The 13,278-nt window shown below is 54.1% G+C and overlaps 1 long non-coding RNA gene across 2 annotated transcripts; it reads left to right on the plus strand.

The window, feature by feature from the left end:
• Window positions 1–847: 847 nt before the first annotated feature.
• LOC127587274 (uncharacterized) lies at window positions 848–7,027 on the plus strand. 2 transcript variants are annotated; one of them, XR_007958759.1, is made up of 4 exons: window positions 848–1,050; window positions 4,782–4,859; window positions 5,154–5,259; window positions 6,986–7,027. It is a non-coding gene; the product is annotated as an uncharacterized LOC127587274 (long non-coding RNA). The 2 variants fall into 2 exon arrangements; XR_007958758.1 differs by lacking the exon at window positions 848–1,050 and adding an exon at window positions 3,913–4,164.
• The last annotated feature ends 6,251 nt before the right edge of the window (window positions 7,028–13,278 follow it).

Consider the following 13,278-nt stretch of genomic DNA (forward strand, 5'->3'; position numbering starts at 1 on the left):
TGGCGCTAGTTGCCAGAGTATTGGTCAACCTTTGGGTATACTGTTGTCTCCTGGCTTGCTTAGAGCTGGCAACTCTAGAGCAGTCCTGGTTTCACTGTTCGTCTTAGGATATCCAGTTTTCGTGTTGGGACCCCACCTCAGAGCCCCGAGGCAAGACTCCTTCCGGTTGCTGCCTGCGTCCGGTTCTGAGGAAGCATCCCGACTCCAGTCTTGTACCAGTGCGCTGCATTTGGGTTCTCCCCGAGCTTGCTCTTTGCTCGACATTGTGACATTGTCTTTCCAAATGCTTGTAAATCCCTCAGGATCCCCTCCAGTGACTTACCTACCACGGACGTTAGGCTCCCTGGTTTATAGTTCCCAGGTTTTTCTGTGCTGGCCTTCTTAAATAAAGGTGCAACCTTAGCCAGCGGTTACAGAGACGGGAGGGGTGTAGGGGCGGAGGGGGTCACAGAGACAGGGAGGGGTGTAGGGGGAGGGAGGGGAGGTCACAGAGACGGGGAGGGGTGTAGGGGCCGGAGGGGGTCACAGAGACAGGGAAGGGTTGTAGGGGAGGGAGGGGAGTCACAGAGACGGGGGAGGGTGTAGGGACCAGATGGGGTTACAGAGACAGTGTGGGGCGTGGTCACAGAGACGGGGAAGGGTGTAGGGCTCGGAGGGGGTCACAGAGACGGGGAGGGGTGTAGGGACCAGATGGGGTTACAGAGACAGTGTGGCGGGTGGTCACAGAGACGGGGAGTGGTGTGGGGAGGGAGGGAGGGGAGTCACAGAGACGGGGAAGGGGTGTAGGGGCCAGAGGGGTCACAGGAGACGGTGGGGGGTGGGGAGGTGTTGGCGCTGAAGGGGGTTATTACCAATGTTTTATCTGTCCTGGAGTGTTGGTTAACTTTCCTCTGGACTTTGGTCCGGATTTGAAACCTTCCACGATCTCCGTCGGCTTGGGTTCCCACATCGGATCACCGGCAGCAGCCGTGCTCCCAGGAGGAGAAAGAGGGAAAGGAACGTCGTCTGAGTCGCCCAGGGCCGCGGATTGAATCGTCGGAGATAATGAAGGTCGGATTCATCCCCGGGAACTGGGTGGTGGGGTCACGTCCGATTTCACCGCGCACGGATTCTCCCTGTCGGAGAAAGTGTCCGGTCTCTGAATGAGACTGATGATGCACTCTGTTGTTGAAGAGCTGTGGAGTTAGTATTGAAACGACAGATGGCGAGGGAGCGCTGAAGAGTGGGAGGGGCGTGAGAAGGGAGCCTGTCTCTGTCACTCCCTCAGGAAAACCTCTCTCCTTGCCCTTGTCTAACTCACGGCCACAAGGGCCTGACATTCTGAAGTATGATTCACTTCCATCAAGAAACAAGCTGCTGGGGGAACACAGCTGGTTGGGCAGCATCCATGGAGGGAGACAGATGCTCGGGTGTTTGCAGTTGACACACCAGTTCTAAGGAAATTTTGTGGTATGCTTGACAACAAGTGAACTGTCATTGTGGGCGTGTGTGTGTGTGTGTGTGTGTGTGTGTGGGGTGTGGGACCCGTCCCCCAGTGAGGGTCAGTGTGTGTGTGTGTGTGACCCGTCCCCAGTGAGGGTCATGTGCGCGCACACACACACAACACACACACACACACACACACACACACACACACACACACACACACACACACACACACACACACTGACCCTCACTGGGGGACGGGTCCCACACACACACACACACACTGACCCTCACTGGGGGCGGGGTCCCACACATACTTCAGGCTTCGGTACCTCCTGCCCGATGGGAGCTGCGAGCAGACGGCACGGCCCGGATGGTTGGGGGGTGTCTCAGAGTCAGGTTGATTACCACTGACTTAGATGATGTGAAAGGTGCAGTTCTGTGGCAGCTGTGCTACACATCACTATAAATTACAAAAATAAATAAAGAGTGTAAAAGATGAATAATGAGGCAGTGTTCATGGGTTCATGGACCGTTCAGGAATCTGATGGCGGAGGGGAAGGAAGCTGTTCCTATCGTTGAGTGTGGGTCTTCAGGTTCCTGTACATCCTCCCCGATGGTAGTACCGAGAAGAGGGCACGTCCCGGGGTGGTGAGGGGTCCTCAGGTGACGGAATGCCGCCTTCTTGAGGCACCGCCTCTTGAAGATGTCCTCGATGGCGGGGAGGGTTGTGCCTGTGATGGAGCTGGGCTGAGTCTACAACCCTCTGCAGCCTCTTGCGACGGAGCCTCGTACCAGGCGGTGATGCACCAGTCAGAACGCTCTCCGACCGTACATCTGGAGAAATCTGCAAGAGACTTTTGGTGACGTCCCAAATCTCCTCAAGCTCCTAACGAAGTAGAGCCTCTGGCGTGCCTTCTTTGTGATTGCCTCAGTGTGTAGGTCCCGGGATAGATCTGTGCTGGTGAGGAATTCATGAGGAAGGGGAGATATATCATCCTCTTGGCATTTTAGTCAAGACAAGCTTCAGATCTGACACAGGTTGCAAATCACGTTGATGCCACGGCCAAGTAAGCTCACCAGCACCCCAGAGCATCCTATCTGGATGCATCATGGCTTGGTACGGCAACTGCTCGGCCCAGAGGACCGCAGAAACTGCAGAGAGTTGTGGACACAGCCCAGCGCATCACGGACACCATCCTCCCCTCCTTCAGAGTCCTTGGTGAAGCAGCCGGAATAATCAAAGACCCCACCCACCCGGATCATTCTCTCTTCTCTCCTCTTCCGTCGGGCAGAAGATACAGGAGCCTGAGGGCATGTACCACCAGACTTAAGGACAGCTTCTACCCCACTGTGATAAGACTATTGAACGGTTCCCTTATACGATCAGATGGACTCTGACCTCAGGATCTACCTTGTTGTGACCTTGCACCTTATTGCACTGCGCTTTCTCTGTAGCTGTGACACTTTACTCTGTACTGTTATTGTTTTTACCTGTACTACCTCAATGCACTCTGTACTAACGACGTAACTGCACTGTGTAATGAATTGACCTGTACGATTGGTTTGCAAGACAAGTTTTTCACTGGACCTCGGTACAAGTGACAATACTAAACCAACACCAATACCTTCATCCAATTGGTTCTTGAACCGACCTGCACAACCCTCACCCTAACCCAACAAAAGAACACGACGGACCACCTCTTGAACTAACATGGACTTGTTTCTCACTGTGTTTTTGCACTAATATCCTGACTGTTTTTGTGCACTTTGTATGACTCATGTAGAATTTAGGTTCTGGGTGTTGCCTGAACCAACGTTCTTCTCATGTTGCTGTCAGTAGTTTTCCATTTTCCCGTATCTCACTGATGATAAATTCCATTGCCTTGACTTAAACTTGGATTCAGTCCACTGGATACCAAGAACTGGCTGAGCTCACTCGATTAGCCAAAGGTTAGTGAGCTAGGAAAAATCCAATTCAGTGTTACTGAAGGACTGTGATCTTGAATGAGCCACACTTCTAGCCAAGTTGTTTCCAACGCAGGTACAGCACCGGATCGATCCGGCAAGTGTGGGGGATTGCCGGCATTACATCCTGTCCCGCAGACCTGGGCTGAGAAGTGGCAGGTGGAGTTCAACCCGGAAAAGTGTGAAGTGATACACTTTGGGAGATTGAATTTGAAGGCAGGATACAGGGTTAATGGCAGGACACCTAGCAGTGTGGAGGAACAGAGGGATCTTGGGGTCCACGACCATAGATCCCTCAAGGGGGTCACAGAGAGGGGGTGGGGTGTAGGGGCCAGAGGGTGTCACAGAGACCGGGAGGGGTGCAGGGTCCAGAGGGGGTTACAGAGATGGGGAGGGGTGTAGGGGCCAGAGGGTGTCACAGAGACCGGGAGGGGTGTAGGGGCCAGAGGGGGTCACAGACGGGGAGAGGTCTAGGGGCTGGAGAGGGTGACAGAGATGGGGAGTGGTGTAGGGGCCAGAGGGGGGTCACAGAGATGGTTGGGGGGAGATGTCGGCGCTGAAGGGGGTTATTACCCAATGTTTATCTGTCCTGGAGTGTTGGGTAACTTTCCTCTGGACTTTGGTCCGGATTTGAAACCTTCCACGATCTCCGTCGGCTGGGGTTCCCACATCGGAATCACCGGGCAGCAACCGTGCTCCCAGGAGGAGAAAGAGGGAAGGAACGTCGTCTGAGTCACCAGGCCGCGGATTGAATCGTCGGAGATAATGAAGGTCGGATTCATCCCCGGGAACTGGGTGGGGGGTCACGTCCGATTTCACCGGCACGGATTCTCCCTGTCGGAGAAAGTGTCTGGTCCCTGAATGAGACTGATGATGCACTCTGTTGTTGAAGAGCTGTGGAGTTAATATTGAAACTACAGGTGGTGAGGGAGCGCCGAAGAGTGGGAGGGGCGGTGAGGAGGGAGCGTCCATGGACGGTACGGTGGTGTAGCGGTTAGCGTAACGCTATTACAGCACCAGCGACCCAGGTTCAATTCTGGCCGCTGTCTGTAAGGAGTTTGTACATTCTCCCCGTGTCTGTGTGGGTTTCCTCCGGGCGCTCCGGTTTCCTCCCACATTCCAAAGACGTGCGGGTTAGTAGGTTAACGTGGGTGTCATCGGGTGGCACGGACTTGGATTGGGAGAGCCTGTTACTGTGCTGTATAAGTAAAGTTTTAAAGCGAAGTTTTGGATCGTTATACGACAGAGCATCGAGGGAGTACAGGGTAAGGCAATACAGACTGCAGAGTGAAGTGTCACAGCTACAGGGAAGGTGCAGTGCAGGCAGACACTGAGGAAGATTTCGACAGTCGGTCACTTCCAGTGTTAACTGTGGCTTTTGTTCCCAGGCATTCTGGCTCTTCCTGATTCCCTGCTGGCCTGCCTTTGGGAACGCCGACCCCGAGACCTGACCGCGATTCCCCGAGGTAAAATTCCCCCCACCCCCCCAGCTCCCACCGATGGGTCAGATCTGCCCATTGTCCCCCCTTCTGCCGCTGTCTGTGTCTCCCGGTGTGGTGAGGAGATGGAATGGGTTCTGCACGGTCACCATGGACTCGATGGGAAGAAGGCCCTGTTTCTGTGATGTATCCCTCCTCGCCGCCCCTCTTGCAGCGTTCCCTCCTCGCCGCCCCTCCCACGGCGCTCCCTCCTCGCCGCCCCTCCCGCCGTGCTGCACACCAATGAGATTGAACTGTACGCGAGGTTTTAAATCCCTTCAGGTGACCGTTCAGGATTTACTCGATGTGGTTAACGAGACACAGGACACGGTCTCTCTCCAGTCGAGGATCTTGCACTTGGAACAGGACGTGTCCGTCCTGCAGGACTGTAAGTGCCTGCGATACCCGTGTGAGATTTATCGAGGCGTGACCTGCTGGAGCAGAGAGCGGCAGCTGAACCTCTTTCTTCATTGAAAGATGCGTGCCAGCATTTTTTAACCCATCCCTGAGCCCCCCCCACCTTTCGAAGTCGGTGACAGTGGACTGGCCGGTTCCATGACATCAGAGCGCGGTGCCCACCAGCGCGGACGGAGCTGAGAGGGTATAAGTGCATGTAGGGAGGAGGGCAAAAACACGATGATGCTGGAGGGACTCAGCAGGCCAGGCAGCATCCGTGGAGAAAAGCAGGCGGTCAACGTCTCGGGTCAGGACCCTTCTTCAGGACTGGAGATAGGAAAAGGGGAAGCCCGATATATAGGAGGGAAAAGCAGAGCAGTGATAGGTGGACAACAGAGGGGAGGCGGGGTGGGCACGGGGTGGTGATACGAAGGTGCGGGGGAGGAGGGGAGGGCAGATCCACCAGGGGATGGGTCAAAGGTAAGGAGGGTAAAAAGGTTGGAGAAAGAGAGAGGGGCTGGGAAAGGGAAGAGGCGTGGTTGGGGGTGGGTGTGGGGACGGTGGTGGGGATTACCTAAAGTGGGAGAACTCAATGTTCGTGCCGTTAGGCTGCAAGGTCCCAAGACGGAAAACGAGGTGCACAGTTTGCGCTTGGAATTCTCCCGGCAGTGGGGGAGGCCGAGGACTGACGTATCAGTGATGGTGTGGGAGGGGGAGTTGAAGTGACCGGCGACGGGGAGACGCAGGTCGCGGTTACGGACGGAGTGCGGGCGTCCTGTGAAACGGTCACCAATTCTGCATTTGGACACGGCAATGCAGAGGAGGCCCGCACTTGGAGCACCGGACGCGGTCGATGATATTGAGGGAGGTGCGAGTGAGAGAGACTCCACCTGAAAGGATATTTTGGGTCCCTGGATGGGGGTGGTGCAGGGGGTAGGTTTGCCCCAGTGGCGGGGGCAGGGGAAGTCCCCGGGGTGGGAACGGGATGGGTGGGGGGTGCGGAGGAGTGAAGCAGGGAGTCACGGAGAGCGCAGTCCCTGCGAAAGGCAGGCAGGGGTGGGGTTGTTGGTATGGACAAGGTCTTGGCATTGGAAATTGGTTTATTATTGTCACATGTACCGAGGTACAGTGAAAACCTTTGTTCTGCATGCCGTCCATACAGATCATTTCATCACATCGGTACATCGAGGTAGTACAAGGGAAACAATAACAGAATGCAGAATAAAGTGTCACAGTTACAGAGAAAGTGCAGTGCAGGCAGACATAAGGTGCAAAGGCCACGACGAGGTAGATTGTGAGGTCAAGAGTCCATCTTATTGTTCAATAGTCATATCACAGTGGGATAGAAGTTGTCCTTGAGCCTGGGGGTACGTGCTTTCAGACTTTTGTATCTTCTGCCTGATAGGAGGGGGGGGAGAAGAGAGAATGTCCGGGGTGGGTGGGGGTCTTTGATTATGCCGGCTGCTTTCCCGAGGCAGCGGGAAGTGTGGACTTCTTTTCGAGGGATTTGGGGCCAAACGCGGGCAAATGGGACCGGCTTGGACGGGGCACCTAGTTGGGCCGAAGGGCCCGTTTCCGTGCTGTTCGACTCTCTAAGTTCTCTGTTGTAACCCTCCACTTTCTCCTCTACCACGGAACGACGAACTGGTCACCCCGCCACCCCCCACACCCCCCTCCCCTCCCCTCGAGTCTCACCCACTGTTAATCCTTGTCCACAGATGTGCCGAGAGTCATCTTCAACTCCTGGGTCTCCTTCGGACACCACCTGACCTCGATGGATACCCTCACCTACGGCAACGTCCTCCTCAACGAGGGCTCGGGTTACGATCCCACCTTCGGCGTCTTCACGGCGCCCGTGGCCGGGGTCTACTCCATCTCCTTCTCCCTGCTGGGCCGGGCGGTCGCCGTGGAATCCCTGGCGCAGCTCATGAGGGACGGAGTGATCCAGGTCTACATCCAGAGCCACCTGTGGGACTCCCAGGAGCAGACCTCCTCAGCAGGCTTCATCCTGCCCCTAGTCCGGGGTAGCCGGGTGTGGGTGGAGCTGTCCCGGGGCATGGCCTGCTGAAAAGGACCTGAGATGCCTCCTCCCCACTCCTCCTCCCCCTGGATCTGCCTCCGGATGAGTCCCCAGCCTAGTGGGGGCAGGTTCGATCCTGAGCTGGGGCTCCCAACAGGTTGTTAGACTTGTGTTGGGGGGGGGTGCGAGGTGGTACTCACAGAGTCGAAACAGCACGGAAACAGGCCCTTTGGCCCAACTGGTCCCTGCCGACCAAGATTGAAGAGAAGACGTACGGGTTAGGAAGTTGTGGGCGTGCTATGTCGGCGCCGGACACTTGCGGGCTGCCCGCCAGAACACTCTGGGCAAAAAGACGCATTTCGCCGTGTGTTTCAATGTGCACGTGACTAATAAAGATCTTATCTTAATCAAAAAAAGATTCCCATGTGCCCGCGTTTGGCCCATATCCCTCTCAACCTTTCCCATCCGTGGACCTGTCCAAACCCCTGTTGAATGTTGTCATTGTACCTGCCTCAAACATATCCTCGTTTCCACACGCCCACCACCCTCTGGATGAAAAAACTTTCTCCTTTAAATCTTTCCCCTCTCACCCTAAATCTATGCCCTCTAGTTTCAGACTCCCCGACCCGGGGGGGAAAAGACGGTGACCGTCCACCTTATCTACGACCCTCGTGGTTTTATAAACCTCCGTAAGGTCTCCTCTCAGCCTCCTCCACTCCAGGGAAAACAGTCCCGGCCTGTCCAGCCTCTCTTTATAACTCGAGCCCTCCAGTCCCGGGAATGTCCCCGTGAATCTTTCCTGCCCCCCCTCCAGCTCAGTGACGTCCTTCCTACAGCTGGGCGACCAGAACTGCGCACAGTACTCCAAGTGCGGTCTCACCGACGGCTGTAACGGGACGTCCTAACTCCTGTACTCAGTGCCCCGTCCGATGAAGGCTGGTGTGCCGAATGCCTTCTTCACCCCCCTGTGTACCTGTGTCAACACCTCCACCCATCCCCTGCGATCTCCCAACCCTCTTTCCCATCAGACGTCTCACTCAAAACTGGCCCCCAGCCCAAACCCCAGGCAGTCCTTGACTCCCACTACCCCTACTGCCCACCTCTGGGGTGAAGTACCCCCAATGCCCTGACTTCCTTCGTCCAATATTTCCCACGACCATCCCACTGCAGCTGCACAAGACGTTTGTGAGACCGCAGTTGTGTGCAGTTCTGGGCGCCCCGTTACAGGAGGGGTGTGGGTGGAGGTAGGGAGAGTGCGGGAGAGGTTCACCTGGAATGGAGGGCAGTTGTTATCAGGAGAGATCGGATGAGCTGGGTTTATTCTCCCTGGAACATCAGGGGCTGAGGAGTGACCTGATAAAACTACGAGGGGCACAGATAGACAGAGTCTTCTCCCCCACCCCAGAGTAGGGGGGGGGGTCTAAAACTATAGGGCACAGGTTTAAGGTGGAGGGGAAAGGTTTAAAGTGGACCTGAGGGGCAACTTTTTCACCCAGAGGGTGGTCCGTATGTGGAACGAGCTGCCAGAGGAAGTGGGTGAAGCAGATACATTAACAATGTTTAAAAGACATTTGGACGGGTCCGTGGATGGAAGAGGTTCAGAGGGATACGGGCCAAACGCAGGCAGATGGGACTGGCTCAGGAATCCATCTTGGATGACAGGGACCAGTTGGGCCGAATGGCCTGATTCCGTGCTGTATTACTCTATGACTATGAATACCAGCTCCAGTGTAACCCCCCCCCCCTTTAATATTGTCTCATCTAACCCCTCCCCTTTAATAGTCCCTGTCTAACCCTCCCCTTTAATACCAGCCCAGTATAACCCCTCCCCTTTAATACCATTCCCAGTTTAACACCTCCCCTGTATTACCATCCAGACCAACCCCTCCCCTTTAACACTACCCCCTGGATAACCCCTCCCCTTCAATCCCACCCCCACCCTACCCGAACAGGACCCCTCAGTGTGGTTCGGTTCCCACTCGCCCTGAATAAATCCGACACTGGAGACCCGGTGCTGTTGAACTCGGAGAAAATTTTATTGTCTTGGATTTGGTTCAAAGCGCAGAGCAAGTCCGCCCCCTCGTCCTGCCTGTCGCTTCACGGGGAGCGAGGGGGGTGGGGAACTCTGCATGGGTGGGGAACACATAAACCAGGGCAGGACTTACACAGTAAATGGCAGGTCCTCGGGGAGTGCTCTGGAACAGAGAGACCTTGGGGTACAGGTACATGGTCCCTGAAAGTGGCATCACAGGTAGACAGGGCGGTGAAGAAGGCGTTCGGCGCGCTGGCCTTCATCGGTCAGGGCGCTGAGTACAGGAGTTGGGACATCCCGTTACAGCTGTACAAGGCGTTGGTGAGACCGCACTTGGAGCACTGTGTGCAGTTCCGGTCGCCCAGCTATAGGAAGGACGTCCACTATCATTCCGGTACCTAAAAAAAACAAGGTAATAACTACCGACCAGTGGCTCTGACATCCACCATCATGAAGTTTTGAGAGGCTGGTCATGGCACACATCAACTCCAGCCTCCCAGACAAGCTCGACCCACTGCAATTCACCTATCGCTGAAACAGGTCTACAGCGGATGCCATCCCCCTGGCCCTACACTCAGCTGTGGAGCATCTGGACAGTAAAGGCACCTACGTTAGACTATTGTTGATTGACTACAGCTCTGCCTTCAATACTATAATACCAAGCAAACTCGTCACCAAACTCCGAGACCTGGGATTCAAAACCTCCCTCTGCAACTGGATCCTTGACTTTCTGACCAACAGACCGCAATCAGTGAGGATCGGCAGCAATACCTCCGGCACGATTATTCTCAACACTGGTGTCCCACAAGGCTGCATCCTCAGCCCTCTACTCTACTCCCTATACGACTGTGTGGCCAGATTCTGCTCTAAGTCCATCTACAAGTTTGCAGACTATACCACTGTATCATCTCAAATAACGATGAGTCAGAGTACAGGAAGGAGATAGAGAGCATAGTGAAATGGTGTCATGACAACAGCCTTTCCCTCAATGTCAGCAAAACAAAAGAGCTGGTCACTGACTTCAGGACAGCGGGCGGTGTACATGCTCCTGTCTACATCAATGGTGCTGAGGTCGAGAGGGTTGAGAGCTTCAAGTTCCTAGGAGTGAACGTCACCAACAGCCTGTCCTGGTCCAACCACGTAGACGCCACGGCCAAGAAAGTGCCCCAGAACCTCTACTTCCTCAGATGTCTGAGGAAATTTGGCAGGTCCCCACTGACCCTCACTAATTTTTACCGATGCATCATAGAAAAAATCCTATCTGGACGCATTCCGGCCCGGGACGGCAACTGCTCTGCCCGGGACCGCAAGAAACCGCAGAGAGTCGCGGACACAGAACGGAAACCAGCCTCCCCTCCGCGGACTCTGTCTACGCTTCCCGCTGCCTCGGTAAAGTGGCCGGCATAATCAGAGAACCCCCACCACCCCCCACCCGGATATTCTCTCTTTCCCCCCCCATCGGGCAGAAGATTCAAAAGCCTGAAAGCACGTACCACCAGGCTCAAGGACAGCTCTGTTATAAGACTATTGAACGGTCCCCTAGTACGATAAGATGGACTCTTGACCTCACGATCTACCTCGACGTGGCCCTTGCACCTTATTGTCTGCCTGCACTGCACTTTCTCTGCGACTGTGACACTTTATTCTGCATTCTGCTTTCCTTTTGTACTCTCTCGATGGACTTGTATGGAATAATCTGTCCGGATAGGATGCAAACAGAAGTTTTTCACTGTATCTCGGTACATGTGACAATAATAAACCAATTTACCGGTTTACCAGGGAGGGACACAACAGTCCCAAAGACTCGGGGAAGAAATCCCTCAGACCTGTTTCCCGGACTTGGACCCTTATTCCCGGAAAACAAATTAAACTGCAGATTCCAGATTCCGAAACAAAAAAAATACTGGAAGAACTGAGCCAGTCAGCCAGCGTCTCTGGAGGAAGAAACGAGTCTAAGTTTTGGGTCAGTGATCCTTCCTCGGCGCCGACTTCTAACCGATTTCTGCAGGATAGGTCGTCTGAGACGTTAGCGCCCAGGGATTCAGAGCTGATGACTCTCTCCACCCCTGATCCCTCAATGTAGATTGGCATCTGCTCGCACCCCCCTCCTTCCCCTTCCCCTTCCAGAAGTCAACAATTGACACTTTTTCACTAACTTCGGATTTTGGTCCCAGTGCCTGGGGTTTTATTTTACTCATTAACCCCTTATTCTCGTCCAAGTTCAGGTTTATTGTCAGAGGCATCCATACCCATGAAAATTAGCTTTTTACAGCAGCAGTACAGTACATTACAAACATGTCAACATAAATTAACACAAATTAGCATAAATCAAGATAAATCAACATAAATTAACATAAATCAACATAAATAAGCATAAATTACAGGACAAAATAACACGCGTACAAGTTGAGGGAGAGAATAAGTATTCCGAGGTAGCGTCAGGGTTTTTCAGGTGGGTTCAGGACCCTGAGGGCAGTGGGGCAGAAGCTGTTGTTGAACCGTGAGGTGTGGGGTCTTCAGGCTCCTGGACCCCCTGCCCAAGGGCAGCATGGAGAAGAGGGCACGGCCCGGAGGGTGGGGGTCCCCGATGGTGGGTGTAGCCTTTCCTGAGACACCACCTCTTGTAGATGTTCCCTCGACGGTGGGGAGAGCTGTACCTGCGGTGGAGGTGGCTGAGTCCCACCGCTCGCTGTAGCCCCCTCACGTTCCCGTGCGTTGGACTTCCCACACCAGGTGATGCAACCGGTCGGGATACTTCCCACTGGACACCTGTAGAAGTCTGTCAGAGTCCTTGATGATGTGCCAAATCTCCTTAAACTTCTAAAGTAGAGATGTTGGTCCACCTTCTTTGTGATTGCATCTACGTCCTGGGCTCAGGATGGGTCCTCTGAGATGGAGACATCAAGGAACTTGAAGCTGCTCACCCTGTTAATGCCCTGGTGCTGCTACGTGATGGTGGTCAGTGAGTTGCCAGACCTCCTTTATTTTTATACAGCTGAAGTGCTGCGTGCACATCTGGTCGTGTGGGCAACGTCCACCCTCAACGATCCACCCCCCCCCCCACCACCATCCGGGCCATGCCATCTTCTCGCAGCTCCCATCGGGCAGGAGGTCCCCACACCACCAGGTTCAGGAACAGCGACTTCCCTTCAACCATTCGGTTCTTGAACCGACCGGCACAACCCTAATCACTGCCTCAGTACAGCAACACTGGGACCACTTTCCACTGCAATTACTTTGTCCCAATGGTGTTCTTTCTCGTATTGGTATTGGTTTATTATTGTCACTTGTACCGAGGTCCAGTGAAAAACTTGTCTTGCAAACCGATCGTACAGATCAATTCATTACACAGTGCAGTTATATTGAGTTAGTACAGAGTGCATTGATGTTTTTTTAAATTAAATTAAATTTTATTTACAGTGTGGTAACAGGCCCTTCCGGCCCAATGAGTCCGCGCTGCCCATTTTAAACCCAAATTAACCTACCCGTACGTCTTTGCAAAGTGGGAGGAAACCGGAGCACCCGGAAGAAACCCACGTAGACACACGGGAGAACGTACAAACTCCTTACAGACAGCGATGGGCATCGAATCCCGATCACTGGCGCTGTAATAGCGTCGCGCTAACAGCTACACTACCGTTGCCGCCATGTGTAAAAACAATAACAGTACAGAGTAAAGTGTCACAGCTACAGAGAAAGTGCAGTGCAATAAGGTGCAAGGTCACAACAAGGTAGATCGTGAGGTCAGAGTCCATCTCATCGTATAAGGGAACCGTTCAATAGTCTTATCACAGTGGGGTAGAAGCTGTCCTTGAGTCTGGTGGTACGTGCCCTCAGGCTCCTGTATCTTCTACCCGATGGAAGAGGAGAGAAGAGAGAATGACCCGGGTGGGTGGGGTCTTTGATTATGCCGGCTGCTTCACCAAGACAACGAGACGTAAAGACAAGAGTCCATGGAG

Source organism: Pristis pectinata, chromosome 39, assembly GCF_009764475.1.
Source record: "Pristis pectinata isolate sPriPec2 chromosome 39, sPriPec2.1.pri, whole genome shotgun sequence".
Taxonomy (NCBI): domain Eukaryota; kingdom Metazoa; phylum Chordata; class Chondrichthyes; order Rhinopristiformes; family Pristidae; genus Pristis; species Pristis pectinata.